We start from the raw sequence: 14,393 nt of genomic DNA, 5'->3' as shown, positions 1-14,393 counted from the left end.
AAGGGAAAGGAAAATAGACGATGAATTAATGTACATTGTGCATACCCAATGATGATAATCAAAATTACAACGTTATTGGTAAATATTATTGTTTGAAAAGTTTGAACTAACCAAATAAGACTCGGTAAAAATCACTAATACCATTTAAGCCAACACATAAGATAATGTGTTTATAAGATTTTAGATCTCTGTATAATGTATAGCCCAATGTACGTCCCCTCTCTGACCGTATTGATGCAATATTTAATGACCCTTATCTTAATATCTTTTTGGAACAGTGATATGTAACCCAAAGAAAAATTGATTTTCAGGGATATTCATAATTTGCATGCAGTAACTTGATCCAGTGATCAAAAGGGATAAGACAATGGCCGATGAATTTATGTACATCCCCAATGATGATTTACATTATTACAACTTCTGTAGATTAAAATTAGTGATTGAAACGTTTGAACATTAAAATTTATGAACCAATCAATCAAAATTTACGAAAGTCCTCAAAGGTGTTAAAAAAACGTTGGTATAAAACTTTATGGACTAGTGTAATAAACAGTCCATTGTCTCCTCTATCATTGAAATAGAACACATCCACAGTTTTTAAACCCTTGCTTCATATTAAGTAAATGGATAAACAGTTGGTTGATAAGTTAGAACACTGCTAGCTTAAATAAACCAATCAAAATTTACTAAAAGTACGAATGAATTAATGTATTAATAAAATTTTGGGTACTAGTGTTATTTACAGTCCAATTTCCCCTCCCTTATGTTATAATAGAGTGTGTTAATGAATAAGAATGATTAAGTATTCAATCAAGAGATGCCCATTCTTAATGATATGCATATTTAGATGCGAAGCTACTCTATTTATGACTAGCGGATACGTCAATCGAGGCATTTGAGAGGAGGAGAGGGCGGTGGTGCAATGACTCTCCACTTTCAATTTTACTTTAAAAGAAAAACTTTTTTTATATATTAATTGGGATATTTTTTTATAAATAGGAATGGCAGGGTATCCAAAAAAAGGTAAAAAACGACCCTTGAACCTACACTTCACTGTAACGGAGAACCATACCTGTTCAACGTTGAAACCAATAAAATTTTGTAAATACTGAAATGAACGGTTTACCATTGTATGGATTCTTAGGACAAAGAAGATTGTTATAGCTCCCCATAACTTTTCCTCCAGTGATTTTTATTTGAAAAATATGACAAATAAAGGAAGAAAATTTTATTTTTTAATTTTGTCCCCTCACTTCATGGATTTTATGAAGGTTTTAATGATGATGTACATACGATAAATTGTCTAGCTATATAGCTGCACGCACAACTAAAAATATCCAAATAAAAACAAGCTAATATTTTATTTTTAAGGGCTGGAACTGATTTTATTAGACAGACGGACATATCCAAGTAATAAAGTAGGTGCGCTACTCTAACAATATAAGAATGTATAGCATGTTGAAATACAATGTTAAAGAGCTAAAAGCAATTGTTTCTGTTAAATCTTGCAGAAAAATAGATGCTTTCCCTTAAAGTGCATTTCGAACCCCACCTGCTTCTAAAAATTACAACAAAGACATCTAAGCCTTTTAATCAATTAACCAAAAAATACATGTTCAAAATGTGTGAAATATAAAAATTACATTTATTTTTGTGGAAGGTAGGGGGGAGGGTATTTTTATGTGTTTTAATTAATCGATTGACCTGATTTTTGGCATACTGATTCCTAGGACAACAAAGTGTAATATCGTAAGCGGAGCATCTCTATAATAAAGTCCTAAAGATGTAAGTATGTCCGTAAACAAATTTCAACAAATTTACTTAAAATTTGTTACGACTTTTATGTTTTTATATTCTGATTATTCAGTTCTGACATTCTACTTAAGTGTTGATGTTCGTTTGTCCTACCATTTCAGGGCTTCGCTTTTTAATTATTTTCGGGAAGGGAAAATTGCCCCTTTACCCCCTCCCCTCCCGCCAAAAAAAGTCCTATAACGCCAAAAATCATTTAGTTGTAGGGTTGGCTTTGTGTCTCATTTCATGCAAATGGAGGATTGTGAATATGGTTTCCTCTTAAGAAAAATCTGATGCATAATCGTTCGTTGCAGTTTTTATATCCAGTTTAATTTCATATTTCTATCCTTTTATATAAGTAACAGGATGTGTGTCTGCCTGTAAAGTGTTTCTGTGAATCAGCCTGAATTAAAAGATCTCGCTAACTGCTCTCCGTTTAAGTGAAACATCCTATTTGGTTCTATGAAGTTTATTTACTATTTGGGGGAGGGTAATGAAATGGAAATTCGACAAAGTGCTCCTAGAGGCCTATAAGGGCATTGCCGAGGGAATTTATTAAGTACTCAGATTGGGCAGTGTTGCCACTAAGATCTCTAAATCAACAATACATTTTTTTCATAATTTTCTGCAAAAATAAAATATTCAAGGGCATAATCAATCACTGAATCCTGTGTTTTTCCAGATATCTGAAAGGTTTACCAAATGGCCAAAAAATTGATGTACACTAAATAACTCATTCTTTAGATTACAATTATTGGGGGAAACGTTTCGACACTCAACTTAATTAACCAATCCACAAAGCTGTTAGGCCAACTAATAAGAAAACTTTATTAGAAACTTTGGGGACTAGTGCAATGAACATCCTCTCCCTCCCTGTATTGTTTTGCTGTCCTTGATGCACAAAAGCAAAACTCAATCTGTTATCTTCACACAAAAGTGAAAAGCTGTTTCTAAAGACCATCCATTAGTTTAATAATAGAGGAACTCAAAACCTTAAAACTTTTCCCGGACCCAGAAGACCTCTTTGTGCTTTTCTGTTTGTACAAAAGGATCTCGCTAATCGCTGGACTGATATGGTTCTTCTTTATAATGTAGATTCTCATATGTACTGTGATATTCTGAAATAATTGCGGGATGGGAACTACCACCAAAAAAGTGAAATCGTCCCATAATAATCTCAAATAATATTTTTTTTTCTTTAAAAAAAACTAAAGTATACAATGATGGGGACGATAATTATTTTTCTTATTCCTTTTTAAAACCTTTTTAAAACCATAGCTTGTGTATAAAAAGAGGGAGGGGAGGTTTTCCTTCTCCCTCCCCCCTCCTAGAGGTCTCTAGGGGCGTAACCGCTATTACAAAAGTTAACTAAGAAACCCAGCCATAGATATAAAATCTGGCATCAGACAATATTGTGTCAATCATTAAACATAGAATTAAAAATATCATATATAGGAAATAACAATCATAATAATAATGTTTGTCCTTCAAGATCTCATTACCACTGTCTAATTAAGGTTTCCTCTCTATGAAAGCATTACATTGATCCTGAGATAAGTTTAGATACTTTTATTGTAATATTTAAGCCCAAGGGTGGTTTTAGGCTATATTTTTATCCCTACCCTCCCAGTATTTTCACAGCATGGCTTTGAAACAGATTAAAATAATAATCACAAATACCAGTTAGCTTGGGCATTCGGCACTTTGGGGCTAACAAAACTGGTTTTAACAAATAATTTTTCATTTTACTATTCGCGGAAAGCTATCTACAATACGATGCGACAAATAACTAATAATTAGTCTATGCAAGGACATAATCTAATTTGTAGGAGAGAGACAGATACAAGATGATAACAATAATATACTTGTCATCATAATATGTACTACAGCTTCCATTCCTTCATAAAAAAATCGGTTTGAACGATGACGTCTAAAAGAGAAGAAGCTATTTGAAATTATGTAAGAAAAATATACAGTCAACCATATACAAAATGTTCAGCGATATCTAAACGGACAAGAAACAGAATATATAATACTGGCAGCTGCGCGTACAAATAGCCTAAAACTATAGTTAAACTTTAATCTAAAAACAAAAAAACCCAATACCACCCTAGGATCTATGTATGAAGCTTTCCCTGAAAGAAGAACTCAATAAGATAAGTAGTAATTATTCGCTTATGCTTTAGACAGAAAACCTTACTACTTTATTTAATAGGATGACATACAGCGTATAATGAACCAATAATGGGACTTATTTCTTGGGTATCCTGAAAAGTAATCCAATTGTCCTATCCCTGTATCCCTACTTGCTTTCTAAATGAATCAGGGAGGGAGGGGACATTGGGCTGTTTATTACACTAGTCCCCAAAATTTTGTTTTAACTTTTTTATATTCGTTGGCTTAGCAACTTTGGGGACTTTTTAAATTTTGATTGGTTGCTTCATTAACTTGAGTGTTAAAATGTTACAATTACTAATTATAATATACAGAAGTGGCAATTGTCTTTATCATAATTGGGGATGTACATCAATTTATCGGCAATTGCCTTATCCCTTTAGATACCTGGCAATGAATAGTAATACTAATCACAGCCACGACCTTCGATGCTAATTAATTTTTGTTATTCATTAATGCACAGTTTTTCAGGGATAAGTAAAAAATCGAAAAATTAATCAAGGTACATTAAAATAATTGGTTGAACAGTTATACAAAAAAAAATCAAAATATTAAGCAAACGAACAAGAAAACATGTTATATAATTCTTTGGTTATATTTTTAAAAAATAGCAACTTGGTTACAGTGAAAAAAATTATTGCATAAGCCGCTGAATGTCAAGTATAGAGTTTTAAATGCGTAGCTATCCTACAAATTATTTTGTTTCAGTTTCTAACTCAATTCAAGATGTGTGTCTGTTTTTGTGTTGTAAAATATATCATATCCACCCTCTCTCCTATTTTTAATTTTAGTTTGAAAAAGAAAATATAAAAAAAATTATTTGGGGGTAAGGTTATTTTTATCTAGGGTGATTTCTCTTGGAAGAGTGGTGGTATCCCTCCTAAAAATAGTTTTGAACCATCCCAGGACCTCTGAGAAGCGAATTCCTTGGGTACACACAGACAGAAAGACATCCTTTTAAATAAGAATAATTATATTTATCACTTTTTCTGTCTTGTTGAGCTTGTCTAAATGTTATCATTCTTTTTGGCCTTGTTCGTTTAAAATTAAATTTCTTTTGCAATTTTTATTAAATGTTACCTAACCTACAATGGGTAAGGTAAGGTAACCGTTCTACTTTAAATTCAAAGAATAATACATGATAGAATTGATATATAGTATAGTGTAATTTTACTGTGTGATGAGCAATTTTTACAAAACTTTTAAATTCATAGCTGAATTTAAATGAAATAAAAAGTTCTACAAAAACATTTATTTCTTTTGAGTTTATTTTATGAATTTAAATTTTTATTATAAAATTTCATTATCTGGTTGTCGCTGTGCGAAAAGTAATCATAATATCATTATTCTATAAAATTTTATTCTGTGTTTATATTAAAATTTTAATGTGCACTCATATCAAAGGCCTTTGTGAGATCAAAATATTTTTCTCTTGGGGCCAGAGTTATGTCAAGCACAGAAGTAATTTAATAGAATAATTTAGAAGGACTACAAGAATGGAAAACTGATACCCAACTATTAATGTAAAAAATCATATTTTGTAAAAATGTTGTAAATAACATTAATCATAGCAACTTTTCTACATTTTGAGATTTGCACTGGATTATATTTGAGATATTTGTAAAAATCATGCTACTATGTAATATGCAAAGAAATAAAAAATGCAGCACTCATACCATGCAAAGTAAGGACTTCAGAATAAACATATGAATGTATATAATTTATGGGATCAAAAGAACCACTAGATTTACAGGGGTACTTACATAAACATTTAGTAGAAAATATGTTTGATAAATATTCTTTTTTTTTAAATTGTTTTTGCTATGGATATAATTGTCTCTGTTCAACTTATAAAATCATCCCATGAGACAAACTAATGTTGATGCCAAAACAGGATTTACACAAAAGAATTTTAAGCTATTAGGTTTCCAAGCCTTCATCCACATATTTCCTCCCTGGCATATACTTTTCATGTTTGCTTCTATAGCCAGGAATTTTATGCGATAACTTGTTTTTCAATACACTGTTTCCTTTTTTTATTTCTTAAATTTTTGTAAACTTTTTTTAGACTCAAGAAGAGATAAACTATTCTTCCTTCCAACAATTTGAAATGACTTATGGCTAATCATCATCCTTTATTATAAAGTAGTCAGCTGAAAATCTGATAAAAGTGTAGTCTGATTGGATAATGCTTGGTAGGGAAGCTTTTTAAATATCTTATAATGGTTGTAGGCTGTTTATTACCCACTCTCTCCTACATGCAAAGCACATAGATGGAAACAAAATAGTTTTGGAGGAAACTATCTCTAAATACCTGTATAAAAGATTGTATCTCTCCTGAGACATATTAATATCCTTGCCAATATTCTACCAATTAAGAGAGTTACCCTGAGAACCTATCTTCTACATAGTTTTAGATCAGATGAAAAAATTCTGCCTTCATTTTCAAAGGATTTTGAAAAAAAGATATTAAATATGAATATTTTGAGAAAAAGAGATTTTAATAATATTTGGACTGATAAGTGTACAATACATCCCTCTAGTTTATTTGTATTAATCAAACCTAACAAAATATTAAAATTAATATATTTTTATGTTTTTTTTAGTTTAGTTTCAATCTAAAAACAAGTCTTTACAATTTTAACAAAATTTCAGTAAACTTGGGGGGATAATGAAGAAAAAGGGATGTTGGAATTTACATCTATACTTATAGTTTTATTTAGATAACTATTTAGATTTCTATTAGATATCATATATTTAGAGAACAAGGACATATTCTTCTGTTTGTAATACATACATGAAGAAATAATGGCTTCACATTTATGAGAACCATATGGTATACAGATATTTCAACCCCGTATAAGTTTCTCAGCGCTCTAGTGGTTATTGTTATAAATCTTTATGTGCCAAAATATATTCTAACCCATGTTTAACATATGTTTATACATGCATGATTACAAATAGTTCAGATTCTCTATAAGCAAAGATCCCTAAAATTTTAATGCTAACAAATGAGATATTGTGTTTATAAAACTTTGGGGACCAGTATCCATGTTATTCCCAAAAGATATTTATCTATTATGTGTATTAGCAATACACACACAGGATGTCTCTTAATTAGGTAGGTGCATTTTTTGCACTTTAAATAAAATTGCAAAATAAAACCTGTTTTGTACAGGATTTATTTTGTATACATTCACATAGTGGGGGTGATATTTTAAATCTATTAAATATTTAAATTGGGACAGCTTACAAAAGAAAAATATATGACTATTTAACAAATCATTAATCCTGGATATTTTTGGCAACCTAAAAGAATTGAATTTAGAGCAGCCTAATAAATTAAAAAAGACAGCCTACAAGTTCTTTTTTTTGTAACATCCTAACAAATAAAATAACTTGGACAGTTTAAAAAATTTAAAAAAAGGACAGCTTAACAAATATTAAGATTGGTACAGCCTAATGAATTACAATAAAAGACAGCCTAAAAATGTTTTTCTTTAACTGGGGGGGGGGATGGAGCTTGAAAAATATATAAAATATCATACAAAATTTTGGGACAGCCTATCAAATAATGAATTGTGGACAGTCTGACAGAAATGTAAATTGGGACAGTCTATCAAAAAAATAAAATTGGGACAGCCTAAAGCAAAAAATTTTGGTACAGCCTATCAAATATAGGACAGGATTCAATCTTTTATGAATGTGCAAAGAGATAGAAACAAAACAATGGTAAAAAATAGGTGTTCTAGCAAAGCACAGAAATATCTTATTGCTAGACTTAAAGGTCTAAAAAAGAATTTTGATTACCTTAAAAATTTTTACGTTTTTGAATGGAGGGAGGGAACATTGGACTGTAAAATTACACAACAGTATCCAAAGTTTAAAAACACATTATTCATCATTATTTGGGATGTACTAAACGTCAATATATTGGTCATTGTCTTATCCCTTAAGATCCTTTACATTTTGCAAATGAGATATTTACTCGTGGGATGGAACACTAAAAATATACAATATACAATACAATATATTTTTTCGCAAAACATTATTGTTTTTATATTTATATTCCCCCCCCCCCCTCCCTCCCTCTGTGATTGTCTTTAATTAATCCTGGAAGCAAGTGAAAACATTCATAGAATTATCAAGCTTAAGCAGGGCTCGGAGCTACGCGTCAGCCGCCTGTAAGCCTCACGGATATAAACGTTTTAAAATTTTAAAAATCTGCTGGAAGTCCAAACTGGACCAAAATATGGTAATACCTATTTTTAAAAAAAAATGTTGAACATTCTAATGGGATAAAATTTGAGGCTTAGTAGAGGCTGCCGCCAACAGTGGCGTGCGAACCGAAGGGGGCATTTGGGGCAATCGCCCCCCCCCCTAGCGACCAAAACGCCCCCCTCTGCCCCCCCCCTAGACACCGCCCCCCTGCCCCCCCCTAAATGTTGAAAAATGCCCCATTTTGCCCCCCCCCTGGTAAACAAAAATGCCCCTTTTTGCCCCCTACCATACTAAAAGCAAAACTATCCTAGTTTCAAAAAAAAAAGACAGTTAAGCCAATGAATAAAAAAATGTTTATATGAAATATTGGGGACTAGTGTAAGAAATAGCCCAAAAACTCCTCCCTCCCTGCATATTTGAAGAAAAAAATTTGTGCTTTGCGCCCTTTCAAATGGTTTCTGCTTTTTATCACTGCATTGTATATTTTGTTGTTATTTCTACAAAAACATTTATAAACATCAAATATTTAATAAAAAAGTTATTTTATATAAAAAAAGAAACAGCGTTGATATTTATCTAAGCCTTTTTCTCAACACTGTATGTCTGTCTAAATGAATAACTATATATTATGTCATATGATGTTTAGGATAAGTTTATCATTTTTTTGTGTACATACCCTTACAAAAAGACATGTTTTTTTTGGCAATTTTCATTAAAAACCCTTAAAACTAACTACACTCTATATTCCTAACTTGATAAAATACGTCACTCTTGTTGTCTCTAATAAATTTTTGGAAACACCACTTCATGAAAAATTGACAGATTTTTAAAGTGCCATTTGACTTTTTAGCTTTTCTATAGTTTACTATGGCTGTCAGTACGTAATGCTAAGGGTGAAATGTGATTTTCTCAACTGCAATTAAGGATAGAAGGCTAAAACTTTTCATTGAGTTCGGACTGCTTTTCAGGACGTTTTTGGCTATTTTTGTATCTTTTACAATTCTCCCATTGTTTGGTCCAATTTACAAAATTTTTGTAGATAAAGGTATCAAAATCAAATTTCGGGTATAGTCCCTTTCGTGACATTGCCTCCATTTTGTTGTATTTTCCCAGTAGCTTTTCCCCTATTTATAGCCCCTGCGGTGCCAATTGCCTAACCCTGCGGGGAAATCACCTAACCTAACTTAACCTTTAATAACCTATTAAAAGCTACTGTGAAAATACAACGAAATGGCCCTTAAGAGGCGTTGCAACAAAAGAGACTATACCCCAAAGTTTTCCATATTTCTAAGAGATTTTTATATCTGTAGATAAAAGGACAAGTATTTTTTTTTTATTTTTAACATAGTTCTTTATATCTTTGGTTTTTATGGTATGATAAATTTTTTTGTGGATTATAATATCAAACAAAAAAATTTCTCGTTGTTCCGAGCATCTAGTATGTAATTTACTTTGACTGTCATCACACAACATACAGGAAAAAGGATTTGTGACTTTTTCTACCTAAAATATATATTTATTTCAACAAATGCTCTTTAAATCTTCTTGTCTGTATTTTTATTAATAAATTTTTGTGCTTTGATACTTATAGATGTATTCATCCTTGTTGTCATACAATAAGAAATATTTGAAATCAGTTGTACATATTAGGTAAATTTTAGTAAATTAGTTCTAAAATGAGTGTTTTTATCTCCCCCCGCCCTTAATTTTTTTTTTAATGGGGTTATTCATCCTTCCTGCTGAGATTTTATAACATCCCCTTCCACCCATAAAATATGAATATGTTTTGTTGTGGGGGGGGGGGGGGAGGTTAAATTATCATCTGTACTTTTTTTTCGAAGATGCTTTCTAGCTCCCATCCCTTCAGTCATTGCAGGGTGGGGAGAAGGGATGGGGGAGAAGGGATAGGGGAGAAGAGATGGGGGGGGGAGATGGGGGATAGAAATGGGGGAAGAAATGGGGAAGAAGGGATAAGGACTATAAGGCCCATAATCAAATAATCCCACCCCTTAAAACGCTCTTATTTAAAATTAGTATATATAATCAAAATGCCCCCCCCTAAAGCAAAGTGCCCCCCCGGGGCACTTTGATTTAGGGGGGGGCAAAATTTTACAAAATCTTCAAAATGCCCCCCCCCCTAGACAAAGTGCTTCGCACGCCACTGGCCGCCAAGCCCTATTAAAGTTGTAGATAATCTTGAATTTCTCAAGAAACTAAAAATATTTTATTATAAAAATCAAAAAGAGGTTGACTTCAAAACTTTTGTATCAGAGTGCAACACATTGAATTTTTGAAATTTTTAGCGTTTTTAAAAATCTTTAATTCCAGAAAATCAAAATGAATAAAAAACATTTTATTTCTACGTTGCTATTTTTTTTCACAGAAGAAGGTTGCGTGATTTTATAGTTTTTTTTTATAGCAAGTTTTGTTGTGGAATCCAAATCAGAGTTAGTATGTTAATTAAGAACAACGGAACGGCTAGATCGATTCCATTTTTAACTATAATTGTAATTGTCTTTTTCAGATATATTTCAATTCAGAAGAGGATAACGCCACTTAGTTAACCAAACAAAATACCCAAACTTATCAATTCTAACTTAAAAAAATTTTATTACTGAATCAGAGATCCTGGCTGACATTAAGTAAACTTGCGACCTTTTCATGTCAGTTTGACTTTTGCATGGTATTTGATATTTGATTTCACTTTCTTATACTCTTTTAAGATACAATGCCTCTCTACAATAAACTCTTTACCTTATTTTCAATCTACAAGGATCTGTCAATAAGTCAAAAAGTCAAAGTACGTCATGTATAGATAATCATAATATTTTCAAATAAGGGGGAACATTTTTTTAGATAGGAGGTAAAATGTATGCTACTCCTTTTTAGAGTAATAGAATAGAGGGGGAATGAGCTATATCTAACTCTACCCTCAGAGCAGGGACACTGTACAGTGTAAAGGTTTTTTATAGGGTCTTTGAAATCAGCTGATAGCTTTGCAAATATAAACACAGCAGGGTTCCTTTACAAAAGAACAAAAAGTAATTTGCTAGCAGACGAATAGGGTCTTTGCAATTTAGGGCATGTTGTTGTTTGGATTATACATATATTCTTATTTTAACTGTATATATAATAAGAAATTTCCTGTAACTGTATTACAACGTACTGTTCTTTTACATTAACTATGAGACAGCACAAAGTGGCACCAAAAAAATGACGTCATACGATAAAACCACCACTGAGAGACAAGTATAAATTTTACCATTTGTCAATACAGTGCAGTGTATACTGGCATCTCATTGGTAAACTTTTTTTATGACGTAGTTTTTTTGGTTCCACTTTAAGCTGTCTCATTTATGGACAAAGAGGGTAATTTTTTCGCATACTTTCCTGAAATTTAGTCAAATGCGATTATTAAGTCAAACTGTTCTTAATTATGACCAAATGTATAAATCTGAAATGTTCACAATTAAGAGCAGTTATAATAAGCGCACTTGACCAAACTCTAACACACAACTTTACACAAAATACGCATAAAATTACCTTCATCGTCCTTGTTTTCAGATAAAAAATCATTTTCCTTTCTTATTCTATTTTAAATGTCGATAAAACATTTGGTTTGGCAAGCCTCACAAATCAATCAATTAAACATTTTACATCTTTGTATGAAATAAGAGAAAGAATCACAAAGATTCTATTTAGCCAGAGAGGAAGGGGTCATTGGGCTGTTTATTACACTATAGTCCCCAAAGTTTTATAATAGCCTTTTCTTCTTCGTTGACCTAACAACTTTGGAGACCTTTATTAAATTTTGATTGGTTAGTTAAAACAATAGTGTCCAAGCATTTTAACTACTAAGTTTAATCATAATAAGGAATAATTTAGAATGTACATCAATTTATCAGCCATTGTTTTATCTCTTTAGATCCCTGCTATTTAGCAGTGATATTACTCTACAAGTGTTTGGTATTAGTTGCTACAAATATTAGCATCTCAATAATTATTTGTTTTTTTTACTATGTGTTGCGTTTATTCACATGACATATTTTAGAAGCTTTTTTCTTATGCCTAACCCTTGAAGGGGCCTCTAACCCAACGGTGGGACCCAATACCTAATAAAAGCAATCACACACAAAGAACTATCTTTATTTTTTTTTTTTTGAAGAGTGATGGGGTTTTGTTACTCAACAGGGCACTTTGAGAGAAAATACTGATTGTCACAGTACAAATTAGTAAACACAGTCATGTGACAGCCTCCAAACAAAGCAGCAATCAATCTTGTTAAATGTGGTTGCCTCAGCAATCTTCATAAAGTGTTCCAGCAGTTCTGCACAGGATCTAACCTGGATATTCTATAAAGGGCATGTACATTGTAGAGAGAGAGAGGGGGGACAATGAGCTGTATATTACACTAGTCCCCTAAGTTTTATAATAACGTTTTCTCATTCGTTGGCTTAACAACTTTGGTGACTTGATTGGTTGGTTATTTGAGTTAAGTGTTCAAACGTTTCAACCACTTATTTTAATATACAGAATATGTATCATCATTGAGGATGTACATCAATTTATCGGCCATTGTCTTATCCCTTTAGATTCCTGGGTACATTGTGATTTACCTCACATGACACTACAACGTCAGTAAAACAACCAATGATAACCTAGGAGAGAAATGTCTAAAAACCCGGGGTATTAGGTCAAGAAACATTTAATAGACAAACTTCTCTTTCAAAACACGACCTTTGTATAAAAGTCCTAACTGTGCTTGGTAATGTATTGCGTCTGTTAACCCTTACAGATCGGGCCCCTATTCCCACCTTAATAGATCGGGGGGCCGGGGGGGGGTCATATTGACCCCCCCCTCTATCTCGGCTCCTGTTACAGTTAGAGACATAAAATTTTTTTCTGGTGGTTCATATGTATTTTTAGAGAAAATTACTTTTTCTAGTCATAGCGGTCAGACCACTCCTTAGCCGCTTTTTAGCGGCCAGCCGCTAAATATTAAAACAGCTGTAGAGCGGCCAATTTTGCAGCTAGGATGACCAAATTTTAGGACGAACTTTTATTTTTCATAACAAAAAAATTACTTTTTCAGATCATCGCCGAAAAACGGCAAATAACGGAAACCGCCATTTTCGGCGGTTACGGCGGTAAAACGGCGGTTGGCGGCGCCAATTAATATTTTTATCTGTTTACTGTTGCTCAAGGATTTACCAAAAAAAAATGTAGGCCTCTAGCTGTAATAGAAGCCACGATATTTATGATATATGTCTGTAGTAAAAGCCGGACAAAAATCGGTCATAAAGTCGGTCAGGGAGCGGTCAAACGGTCATAACACCAATTTTTTTCAGAAGGTCATTGATATATAAGTATTCACTAAAAAAAATTTTGGTTTCTACCTTATAAACAAAAGTCATAATGTAGAAATTAAGATTTATTTAGAATTTTTTCTAAATTTGGTTTCACCTAACCGACTTTGACCGGACGCCATGACCGACACAGACCAGATATCCTTATAAGATCAACTCTTGCCGACGTATAATTACTAAACTTAAAAAGTCATGAAGTCACAACTCTCTATCTTACCTAGAAAAAAAATGACATTGAAAAAACAGAGGGGGGGGGGGTCAATATGACCCCCCCCCCCGATCTGTAAGGGTTAATATGCCAGGGCATTCTCCATTCTCTTATTCCTGACTTAGAAGCAGTAGGTTTCAATTTTAACATGGTATTATGAGGTGTGGTTCGGACTCAAACCCGACAGCAAACCAACATGTTACTAAATAACTCTAAGACCATGGATTTGTGTAAGTTGGAATGAAGACCTTAGTTTCAATGACCATCCCACATGCCAAGATTCACATTTTATAACCCTTAGAATTAACTTTTCTACTATCTAATGGGTTGATCCCATAGTCATTTCATATTTTGTACTTTTATTTGTCGTTTTATATATTGGGGCAGAAAAATAGCCTAAATATTTCCGCACTTATGTGAACCTATCCAAAAAGGGAGGACTCAATTATTTTTGTAATTATAAAAATCTTAAGCTTCTGATAAAAAAAAACCTTACTTCTATAATAGGTTAAATACAGTACTTTAATTGTGGTTCAGAAACAGTTGTATCTACAGATAGTTATTTGAAAATGAGCCCTATTAAAAATATAATCCTTATATAGATAAAAAGTAACGGAATGTTTGTCACT

The sequence above is a fragment of the Acartia tonsa genome, chromosome 14, assembly GCF_053477335.1.
Source record: "Acartia tonsa isolate MP-2025a chromosome 14, ASM5347733v1, whole genome shotgun sequence".
In the NCBI taxonomy this organism is placed as follows: domain Eukaryota; kingdom Metazoa; phylum Arthropoda; class Copepoda; order Calanoida; family Acartiidae; genus Acartia; species Acartia tonsa.
This window is presented reverse-complemented; position numbering follows the sequence as displayed.